This window comes from Malaclemys terrapin, chromosome 2 (genome assembly GCF_027887155.1).
Source record: "Malaclemys terrapin pileata isolate rMalTer1 chromosome 2, rMalTer1.hap1, whole genome shotgun sequence".
In the NCBI taxonomy this organism is placed as follows: Eukaryota; Metazoa; Chordata; order Testudines; family Emydidae; genus Malaclemys; species Malaclemys terrapin.
In genome coordinates, this window is record NC_071506.1 from 52,626,168 (window position 1) to 52,638,443 (window position 12,276).

Below are 12,276 nucleotides of genomic sequence, written 5' to 3' on the forward strand. Positions count from 1 at the left end.
TGATTGAGGCTCATCAGTTCTTCCACAATACAGATAATAAATAATAATCATGAACTTCTACAGCATAGCCAGGACCAAAGACAGAGAGAGGGAATTTTTACTTCTTCTTTATTTGATTGTTCTCTAGTTGGTGTCCATAGCAATACATATAAATAACAGAAATACTATTGTAATCCCTAGGTTGTTCTTTCTTGCCAATTATGCATTAAAGTGGCTCTACATTGGTAAGGTTTTTCTTTCTTCTAGTGACTGCTCCATACAGGTACCAGGGAGCAAGAATGTTACTTCTGTTGGTCTTTCACTACCTAATCCAGCTGCTGGGACTCGAGTGCAGAACAACTAGTTCACCTTCATGATTACTGGGCCAGGCTGATGGAAAAATATTTAATATTTAAGAGAGGAAGACACTGACAGATTCATATATATTCTTAAAATTGCACAGATACTGCATATTTTTCAACTAGAATCCCTCAAAATAAAGAAAAATTAATGATGCTGCCCCTAAAAAAAGGAGTAGCAATCAGAAAGTCTGTTGATACTGCTGTGGGAAGCAACATCTCATTCATTTTAAAACAAAATGACATTGAGGTGTTAAGTTAATTTAGTGATCTGGCAATGGCTTAATTCTTTGCACCAGTTGCTGAAAGGTGTGTGTGGTTAACACAGGTCTGATTCTCCTCTTAAACACTAGTTGAAAGCAGGAAGAATTCCACTGAGGTAATTGGAGTGACCACAATGTAAAATTCTTGTGAAAAGAGAAGAACCAAGGGACCAAAGAATGAAAATTTAGTGGTAGTCCAGGAAATAGGCTTAACAAATAAAAAAGTTCACCCAGATACCTGATAGAACTACAAGGAAAAAGCAAAGCATTTCAGCAACCATTTGTGAGTCTAAGGATGAATTAATATTAATGATTCAGTAGCATCTTTTTCAGATTAATTTAATCCTAACACGTGAGTTGAGCAAAGAGTTGCCTACAAAGAGAATAAACAAAGATTTAAACTCACCTCAACTTTTTTGACCCAACTAGGTTGCCCTGAATAGGGACAGGCCCTGTCAGAGGGTTGTACTACAGTGGGTAAAGAAGATACTGAGGGGGAAAGGGTCATTAGAAAAAATAAGGAGTGCATCCAGTGAGGAAAAAAGCTATTGTTAGTGATTTATACTAATCCACATATTAATGGAGAAATGTACTTCTCTGTACCTGTGGCAGGAACATTCTGGCTATTTGTGCCTCCCCATAGCTCTTATATTCAAATGCCAATATAAAGCAAGCTAATGTGGTTGTATGCGGTGTACTCTAGCACTTCACAGAGTCCTAGTCTGTCTACAGTGAAAAATGGGCCAGAGTCCATTGCTATCAGTTCTGCTACAAAGCAATTCATTACCATAAGGTTTTCACTGCCTTGCTCTTCCTCTCCATTGTTCTATGAAGTATAAATTGTTTGGGGGCAGATGATCGCACTGGCTCTTAGAGCAAGGCAAGCACCTGTGCGGAACAGTCTTCTCTCCCCTGTTTCCACAGGCACAAAAAATAAAAATAAAAAAAGATTTTCCACCTGCCATCAGGAAAAGAAAAGAATGCTTTCTGCATTCCATAAAGTGAGTTGAGCAGAGGAAAGCAAAGGTCACTTGGCCTCAATCTGAATATTACCCATATAACCAGCAGAGCTCAACAAGGACTGTTTGGAGGGAAGGGAGGTCATGCTGACATTACAGAAAAACAGTAAATCAGCACCAAATGCAGCCTAAGAGTGCTTAGTTGTGCTTATTAAGGTTTTTATTTATGCTGTATCCAGGAATGAGAGAATAGGCTCAGATAAAATAAGTAATAACTCACAGAATGATGTCTCAGCACAAGGCATGACGTAGCTAGCAATAAACCATCCTCATGGGCTGGCAGGCAGCCAGTCAGCCTCTGAGAGAGCTTGGCTTTTCCTTGCTGTACAAATTATAAGTTGATATTGAAGATTTGGCTGTTTCCTGACTATGCAAAATTCTCATCAGAGCACTCTGAGCCACATGGTTATGTAACCCTTCTGCCCATCTAAGTTGGCAGCAACAAGGGCCGGGTTCTGTATCTAGGGGTTCCGTTTCAATAACGCAATGCAAAACCGGCTCGAGCCCCCACCCAGTGACCTGGGACAATTACATACCACCCCCCTGGGTGCCTCTAAGAGGCAATACTTCCCCTCTCGCAAGTACGGAGTCTGAGTGTAACAGAAAATGTTTAATAACATGAGGTAAACGACATCAGCATTAACTTGGAAAAACACCACAAACAGGATTCATAACACAAACCATGAGCAAAAAAAAAACCCACCCCAGCAAATTGGGCTGTGTCCTTTCCCTTTGGTTCTTGAATCCAGCAACCCAAAAATCACCCAGAGTCCCCAAAGTCCAACACCCCCAAAGTCTCTTGGGTCCAGCAACCACCCAAAGTCCCAAAAGTCCAACAGACCCCAAAGTCTCTGTCCCTGGTCAGTGCAGCCCCAGAGAAAAAAAAGGGGGGGGGGCACGCAGGGTGTTAAGGGGCACCTTACGTGATCTGAGGCCGGCTGGCCGTCTCTCCGTGGGGTTCTGCCACAGTCCACTTCCTGCCGTCCCACAAACTGCTCCGCTCTACAAGCTGCTCCGCTCCGCTCGCCATTCCCTGAGCCGCTCCAACCGGCCCCACAAGGCTCCGCGCCACTCGCTGCTCCTCCAGTCATCCCCACAAATTGCTCCACCAGCTGCTTATCAATATAGCTTCAGGCTCCCCCACTAGTTAACAGTACTCAGTGATCTCAGCTCTTAGTAACTTTAGCTCTTTTGTGATTTTAGATCTTTTGTGATTTCAGCTCATAGTAGGTGAGCCCCAGTGCTAGTGCACCATTGGCCCAAAGTGAATTCAGCTCAGCAGCCTGTAACTAGACTCCTAATGGAATCAAAGTTAGCTCTGACATTCAACAATGGAGAGAGGAGATGGTGCAATTGGTGTTTCAAACCCTCAGAGGGGGGCCCATACCATCAGGTACAAATACCTGTTCCCATCCTTTCTCTCAATTCACTGGGTTTTGTAAGCCATGTCCCTTGTCAAGCAAGTGCTACTTAGGTAATGGTGAAGGACTCACTCAGTCCTTCCGTCGTACAACAGTTCCACTGGCCTTGATTCACAGAATCAGGGTAACAAAACTTTATTCTTCCTGCCCCAATAACAGAGAAAACTGGGGATCCCACACCAGCCAAAGTAACCACTTTGAGTTGCTGTTGTTTCATGCAGGCGAGTGGCTGTGCCTATGCAAACAAGATCAGCCCCTGGAGTTCTTTTCCACACTTGCCATAATTCACCACCAGATGTCAGGGTAGAGCTCATCCTGACTCTGCTTACAGTTATAAAGCCCTGTCTTTATTTACAGGCCAAAATTTCTGTGAAAACCATTGATTCTTATGAAAAATAACAGTTTTCAAGCAAAGTGTTGTTTTTTTCAAGTGGTATTCTATTTTCCAGTTGTATTTTATTTTCTGGTTTGGAGATCTGCCACTTTTACCCCAGAGGAGTCATTTACAAAGGTAGAAGTAATGTTTGCAAGCCATCCTGAACCACACAATATACAGGAAAAGGATGATAGATTACACTGACTCCCTATTCTACAGAAGTAGGATCTCATTATTGGTGTGGTCAATACCATGTCATCTACCTGTAAGCAGGGGAATGGTCCCGCTGTTGTGGGGAATTTTCCTGGCTCTGTACTACCGCAGTGGAATCAGATGGCAAAAGGATCTCCACTTCCCTTTCTCCAAATGCCTGCCTCACCTTGAGGACTCCTCTTCCTCTCTCCCATGCTACAGAGTCCTCAAAACGCCTGATAAGGCTGGGCCCAGGATCCCAAGGGAGCTTAACCCCCAGTCTCACCATGGGTCGCTCAGGACAAGGCCTAGGGTGTTCCCACTACAGGGTGCTTTCTTCTCACTAGCCACTCACCTGACCCAGTGATTGCTACATTGAGTTTAAACCACATATTTTATTAAACAGCAACTGTAAACAAATGAGGGGAAAATTGAAAAGGTTAAAGGACCAAGGAACCTGGCACTGTGAGCACAGGGAACACTGTAAACAACACTCTCTGGAATATAAGAAAATTCACAGCCTATTCATTACATGGCCAGGGCCTCCTTCTCAGGATCCGGATGTGCCCCGGTTATACCGCATGTTATGAACAGATAGTTAAGAGTTAATGCCTCTTTTACCTGTAAAGGGTTAAGAAGTTTACCTAGCCTCGCTGACACCTGACCAAAGGAACCAATGGGGGAACAAGATGTTTTAAAAGGAAGGAGGGAAGTTTCCTTTGTTTTAGTCAGTTTCAGTTTCCTTTAAGTATCCGGGAGGGTGGAGGGGCTCCTTCTTTAGCCAGCTGAAGACCAAAATGGAGGGGTCTCCCAGGGGTTTAAATAGACTTTTTCTTGTGGGTGGAGACCCCCTAGTCACCCTGTGTAGAATCCAGTCACAAAATAGAGATTTGACTCATAGACTCATAGACTTTAAGGTCAGAAGGGACCATTATGATCATCTGGTCTGACCCCCTGCATGCTGCAGGCCACAAGACCCTTCCCTGGACTCTGCTGTTGAAGTCCCCAATCCTGTGTTTTAGTGACTTCAATCGGCAGAGACCATCCTGCTAGTGATCCCTGCCTCATGCTGTGGAGGAAGGCGAAAAACCTCCAGAGGCTCAGCCAATCTACCCTGGAGGAAAATTCCTTCCCGACCCCAAATATGGCGATCAGTAAGACCCCGAGCATGTAGGCAAGAGTCTCTAGTCTGACCCCTGATGGCCATTATACTATTTACGTACCATTGCTTGGTTTTCCTTGGCTACTATGTTTTACCATTAAACCATTCCCTCCATAAACTTATCTAACTTAATCTTAAAACCAGACAGGTCCATCGCCCCCACCGTTTCCCTCGGAAGGCCGTTCCAATATTTCACCCCTCTGACGGTCAGAAACCTTCGTCTAATTTCAAGCCTGAACTTCCCCACGGCCAGTTTATATCCATTCGTTCTCGTGTCCACATTAGTACTAAGCTGGAATAATTCCTCTCCCTCCCTTGTATTTATCCCTCTGATATATTTAAAGATAGCAATCATATCCCCCCTCAGCCTTCGCTTTGTCAGACTAAACAACCCAAGCTCCTCTAGTCTCTTTTCATACGACAGGTTTTCCATTCCTCTGATCATCCTAGTCGCCCTTCTCTGCACCCGTTCCAGTTTGAGTTCATCTTTTTTAAACATGGGAGACCAGAACTACACACAGTACTCCAAATGAGGTCTCACCAGCGCCTTATACAACGGAAGCAGGACCTCCTTATCCCTACTAGATATACCTCGCCTAATGCATCCCAAGACCGCATTGGCTTTTTTCACCGCCACGTCACATTGTCGACTCATAGTCATCCTGCGGTCTACAAGGACCCCTAGGTCCTTCTCCTCTTCCGTTACTTCTAACCAATGCGTCCCCATCTTGTAACTAAAATTGTTATTAGTCATCCCCAAGTGCATCACCTTACACTTTTCACTATTAAATTTCATCCTATTTCTGATACTCCAATTCACAAGCTCATTCAAGTCTCCCTGCAGAATATCCCTATCCTCCTCCGAATTTGCAACGCCTCCCACCTTCGTATCATCCGCAAACTTTATCAGCCCACTCCTACAATCGGTTCCGAGGTCAGTTATAAATAGATTAAATAAAATGGATCCCAAAACCGAACCTTGAGGCACTCCACTAGTAACCTCCCTCCAACCTGACAGTTCACCCTTTAATACGACCTGCTGCATTCTCCCCATTAACCAATTCCTTATCCACCTCTGGATTTTCATATCGATCCCCATGATCTCCAGTTTAACCAATAATTCCTCATGGGGTACAGTATCAAATGCTTTACTGAAATCCAGGTATATTAGGTCCACCGCATTTCCCTTATCTAATAAGTCCGTTACTTTCTCAAAGAAGGAGATCAGATTCGTTTGGCATGATCTGCCCTTCGTAAAACCATGTTGTAATTTATCGCACTTGCCATTAACCTCAAGGTCCTCAACTAGTTTCTCTTTCAGAATTTTCTCCAGCACCTTGCACACTACAGATGTTAAACTAACAGGCCTGTAGTTACCCGGATCACTTTTTCCCTTTCTTGAAAATAGGAACCATATTAGCTATTCTCCAGTCTAACGGGACCACCCCCGAGTTTACAGATTCATTAAATATTATCGCTAATGGGCCTGCTATTTCCTGTGCCAATTCCTTCAATATTTTTGGATGAAGATCGTCAGGTCCTCCTGACTTAGTCCCATTAAGGCGTTCAAGTTTTGTTTCTACCTCGGATACGGTAATCCCCCATCCTGTATGCCCCTCTGTAATGGTGCTAGTATCCCTAATACCTTCATTGGCCTCATTAAACACCGATGCAAAATATTCATTGAGATATTGCAAGTTACATGCCCATGCTTTACTCAGGACTTGCAGGTAGCAGCCATTACCCACATGCTACCTTGAACGTCCTCAGGTAGACTTCTTATGTGGATTGGAGTTAAAATGAAAGGTTAAAAAAAAACCTCTGAGAGATTAACTTACAAGCTACTCTCACAGACAACAAAATTAAAACACAAAGAATGTTTCCCTGGGCAAAACCTTAAATACACAAAAGAAATCCCAATTTAATTATTTTTTAATTGCACAAAACAAGTTACAAAAGAAAATAAACATAAACCTATTTATTTCTTTTCTAATACTTACTACTTTAATAAAAGGCTGATTTTTTTATTTTTATTTTTTACTTCGGCCAAAACTGAAACTAACTAAAACAAAGGAAACTTCCCTCCTTCATTTTGAAACATCTTGTTCCCCCATTGGTTCCTTTGGTCAGGTGTCAGCTACGCTAGGTAAACTTCTTAACCCTTTATAGGTAAAAAAGGCATTAACCCTTAACTATCTGTTCATAACACCGCAGGTAAGGGCACTACTCTGGTGGGAGCTACACATCCTCAGGCTCTAGGTGGCAGGACCTTTCTCCTCCATTGGGTTTGCATCCCCCCTCCAAGTCCAGTCTTCAAAGGCCCTCTTGTCTTGCGACATCTCTCTCTCCATTGGACCCCTTCTGCCCAGAGTCCCCACCTCGCTCTCACTGCACTTGGCTCCAGTTTCTTTGTAGCACAGCGAACCTGGTCCCACAGCTCCCCACTGCCGCTCAGTCTGGGCTCACTATCAGCATGGCTGGCATCTGCCACTCCAGCTCCCTGGCTCCAGGCTGTTGCTCTGGCTCGGCTCTGGGCTTCTGCAGTCTCCCTCTCATTCCTTACTCAGGCCGAAGCCCCAGCTCACGTGGAGGGCAGGCTCTAGACTTTCACTCCATCACTGACCTGTTCACCCTGTTAATCTGGCTGACTTGCAGAGCAAGCCTCTCCCCATTGGCCCAGGGGACCTGTCAGTCTCAGGATCCTGACTCCTCTTTGGCCATTTCCCATTCTCCTGGTTTTGGCAGAGTGCCAACCAAAAACACCCCACTACGTTTCAGTAATGGGCCAACAGCCCCCTTACATACCTCCCACACCCCAACTGTAGCATCATCTACAGTTATTTCCTGGTGAGGTGAAATGTATGTCCAGTAGGAAGTCCTCCACTGGTGGAGGAGGAGATGACTCAGGGTGGACACTGGCAGCTGGTTACTTCTGGCAGCAGGCAGTGCTCCACCCCTGCTCCAAACCCTCCCGCCATGGTAATAGGAAACTGTTATGCTCTTCTTGATACGGGAGAGAAGGAATCACCCCCTACAGCAGAGGAGGAGAAGCCTCGTACCCCTAAGGTTGGGAGGTCTGCTGCCACCACTGCAAATAGGGTAGTGATGGTCGGAGACTCTCTTCTGGGGGGACAGAGGCGCCCATCTGTCGCCCTGACATTTCATCTTGGGAGGTATGCTGCCTGCTGGGGGCCCGTATCCGAGACATTACAGAGGCATTGTCGAGGATTATCCGGCCCTCTGACTACTACCCCATGCTACTCATCCATGTGGGCACAAATGATACTGTGAGGTGTGACACTGAGCAGATCAAGAGTGACTACAGGGCTCTGGGAGTACAGGTGAAGGAGTTTGGAGCGCAGGTGGTATTCTCTTCTATCCTTCCTGTCAAAGGTAGGGGCCTGGGCAGAGACAGGTGCATCATGGAGGTGAATGTCTGGCTGAGAAGATGGTGTTGCCAGGAGGGCTTTGGCTTCCTCAACCACGGGATGCTATTCCAGGAAGGACTGCTAGGCAGAGCTGGCGTTCACCGTTCGAGGAGGGGAAAGACCCTATTTGGACGCAGACTGGCTAACCTAGTGAGGAGGGCTTTAAACTAGGTTTGACGGGGACAGGTGAGCAAAGTCCACAGGTAAGTGGAGAACATGGGGACCTGGGAGATGGGTTGGAAATAGGAGGGAGCGTGGGCTATAATGGCAGAGAGAAAGGAGGGTCAGGAAAAAACTGGGAAGCAAGATCAAATCAGCATCTTAGATGCCTATGTACAAATGCGAGAAGTCTGGGTAATTAAGCTGGAAGAACTGGAAGTGCTAATAAATAAATACAACTATGCCATTGTTGGCATCACTGAAACTTGGTGGGATAATACACATGATTGGAGTGTTGGTATGGATGGGTACAGCTTGCTCAGGAAGGATAGACAGGGGGGAAAGGGAGGAGGTGTTGCCTCCTCCCTTTGTACACACAAATGTACACACTTGGACCGAGGTGGAGATGGACATAGGAGACAGAAGTGTTGAGAGTCTCTGGGTTAGGCTAAAAGGGGTAAAAAACAAGGGTGATGTCATGCTCAGAGTCTATTACAGGCCACCTAACCAGGTGGAAGACGTGGATGAGGCTTTTTTTAAACAACTAACAAAGTCATCCAAAGCCCAAGATTTGGTGGTGATGGGGAACTTCAACTATCCAGATATATATTGGGAAAATAACACAGCGGGGCACAGACTATTCAATAAGTTCTTGGACTGCATTGCAGACAACTTTTTATTTCAGAAGGTTGAAAAAGCTACTGGGGGGAAGCTGTTCTAGATTTGATTTTAACAAATAGGGAGGAACTCGAGAATTTGAAAGTGGAAGGCAGCTTGGGTGAAAGTGATCATGAAATCATAGAGTTCACAATTCTAAGGAAGGGTAGAAGGGAGTACAGCAAAATAGAGACAATGGATTTCAGGAAGGTGGATTTTGGTGAGTTCAGAGAGCTGATAGGTAAGGTCCCATGGGAATCAAGACTGAGGGGAAAAACAACTGAGGAGAGTTGTTTCAGAGTAGCAGCCGTGTTAGTCTCTATCCGCAAAAAGAACAGGAGTACTTGTGGCACCTTAGAGACTAACAAATTTATTAGAGGTTTCAGAGTAATTTATTAGAGCATAAGCTTTTGTGGACTACAGCCCACTTCTTCGGATGCATACAGAGTGGAATAAATATTGAGGAGATATATATACACACATACAGAGAGCATAAACAGGTGGGAGTTGTCTTACCAACTCTGAGAGGCCAATTAAGTAAGAGAAAAAAAACTTTTGAAGTGATAATCAAGCTAGCCCAGTACAGACAGTTTGATAAGAAGTGTGAGAATACTTACAAGGGGAGATAGATTCAATGTTTGTAATGGCTCAGCCATTCCCAGTCCTTATTCAATCCTTTGCTGATTGTGTCTAGTTTGCATATCAATTCCAGCTCAGCAGTCTCTCGTTGGAGTCTGTTTTTGAAGTTTTTCTGTTGTAATATAGCCACGCGCAGGTCTGTCATTGAATGACCAGACAGGTTAAAGTGTTCTCCAACTGGTTTTTGAGTATTATGATTCCTGATGTCAGATTTGTGTCCATTAATTCTTTTGCGTAGAGACTGTCCGGTTTGGCCAATGTACATGGCAGAGGGGCATTGCTGGCACATGATGGCATATATCACATTGGTAGATGTGCAGGTGAACGAGCCCCTGATGGTATGGCTGATGTGATTAGGTCCTATGATGATGTCACTTGAATAGATATGTGGACAGAGTTGGCATTGGGCTTTGTTACAAGGATAGGTTCCTGGGTCAGTGGTTTTGTTCAGTGATGTGTGGTTGCTGGTGAATATTTGCTTTAGGTTGGGGGGTTGTCTGTATGCGAGGACAGGTCTGTCTCCCAAGATCTGTGAGAGTAAAGGATCATCTTTCAGGATAGGTTGTAGATCTCTGATGATGCGCTGGAGAGGTTTTAGTTGGGGGCTGAAGGTGACAGCTAGTGGTGTTCTGTTATTTTCTTTGTTGGGCCTGAGGAGAGTTGGCAGTTTTTCAAAGGGACACTGTTAAGGGCCCAAAAGCAAGCTATTCCGCTGGGTAGGAAAGATAGAAAATGTGCTGCCAGCACTGCCTGCTGCCATGAGATCTTGCATGATCTAAAAAGTAAAAAGGAGTCATATAAAAAATGGAAACGAGGACAAATTACAAAGGATGAATACAGGCAAACAACACAGGAATGCAGGGGCAAGATTAGAAAGGCAAAGGCACAAAATGAGCTCAAACTAGCTACAGGAATAAAGGGAAACAAGAAGACTTTTTATCAATACATTAGAAGCAAGAGGAAGACCAAGGACAGGGTAGGCCCACTGCTCAGTGAGGAGGGAGAAACAGTAACAGGAAACCTGGAAATGGCAGAGATGCTTAATGACTTCTTTGTTTCGGTCTTCACTGAGAAGTCTGAAGGAATGCCTAACATAGTGAATGCTAATGGGAAGAGGGTAGGTTTAGAAGATAAAATAAAAAAAGAACAAGTTAAAAATCACTTAGAAAAGTTAGATGCCTGCAAGTCACCAGGGCCTGATGGAATGCATCCTAGAATACTCAAGGAGCTAATATCTGAGCCTCTAGCTATTATCTTTGGAAAATCATGGGAGACAGGAGAGATTCCAGAAGACTGGAAGAGGGCAAATATAGTGCCCATCTATAAAAAGGGAAATAAAAACAACCCAGGAAACTACAGACCAGTTAGTTTAACTTCTGTGCCAGGGAAGATAATGGAGTAAGTAATTAAGGAAATCATCTGCAAACACTTGGAAGGTGGTAAGGCCATAGGGAATAGCCAGCATGGATTTGTAAAGAACAAATCATGTCAAACCAATCTGCTAGCTTTCTTTGATAGGATAATGAGTCTTGTGGATAAGGGAGAAGCTGTGGATGTGGTATACCTAGACTTTAGTAAGGCATTTGATACGGTCTCGCATGATATTCTTATAAATAAACTAGGCAAATACAACTTAGATGGGGCTACTATAAGGTGGGTGAATAACTGGCTGGATAATCATACTCAGAGAGTAGTTATTAATGGTTCCCAATCCTGCTGGAAAGGTATAACAAGTGGGGTTCCGCAGGGTTCTGTTTTGGGACCGGCTCTGTTCAATATCTTCATCAATGACTTAGATATTGGCATAGAAAGTACGCTTATTGAGTTTGCAGATGATACCAAACTGGGAGGGATTGCAACTGCTTTGTAGGATGGGGTCATAATTCAAAATGATCTGGACAAACTGGAGAAATGGGCTGAGGTAAACAGGATGAAGTTTAATAAAGACAATATAAAGTGCTTCACTTAGGAAGGAACAATCAGTTTCACACATACAGAAAGGGAAGAGACTGTCTAGGAAGGAGTACGGCAGAAGGAGATCTAGGGGATACAGTGGACCACAAGCTAAATATGAGTCAACAGTGTGATGATGTTGCAAAAAAAGCAAACATGATTCTGGGATGCATTAACAGGTGTGTTGTGAGCAAGACACAAGAAGTCATTCTTCTACTCTTCTCTGTGCTAGAGTATTGTGTCCAGTTCTGGGCAGCGCATTTCAAGAAAGATGTGGAGAAAGAAAACTTGTTCATCTTAGCCTCTAAGGATAGAACAAGAAGCAATGGGCTTAAACTGCAGCAAGGGAGGTTTAGGTTGGACATTAGGAAAAAGTTCCTAACTGTCAGAGTGGTTAAACAGTGGAATAAATTGCCTAGAGAGGTTGTGGAATCTCCATCTCTGGAGATATTTAAGAGTAGGTTAGATAAATGTCTATCAGGGATGGTCTAGGCAGTATTTGGTCCTGCCATGAGGGCAGGGGACTGGACTTGAGGACCTCTCGAGGTCCCTTACAGTCCTAGAATCTATGAAACTATATGTTCTTGGTTTTGAAAGGTTCAAAGCCCATGACATGCACACTGCTGCATTTTTCTTTTGTTTTGTTTTTTGCAGTGTAAACATACCCTT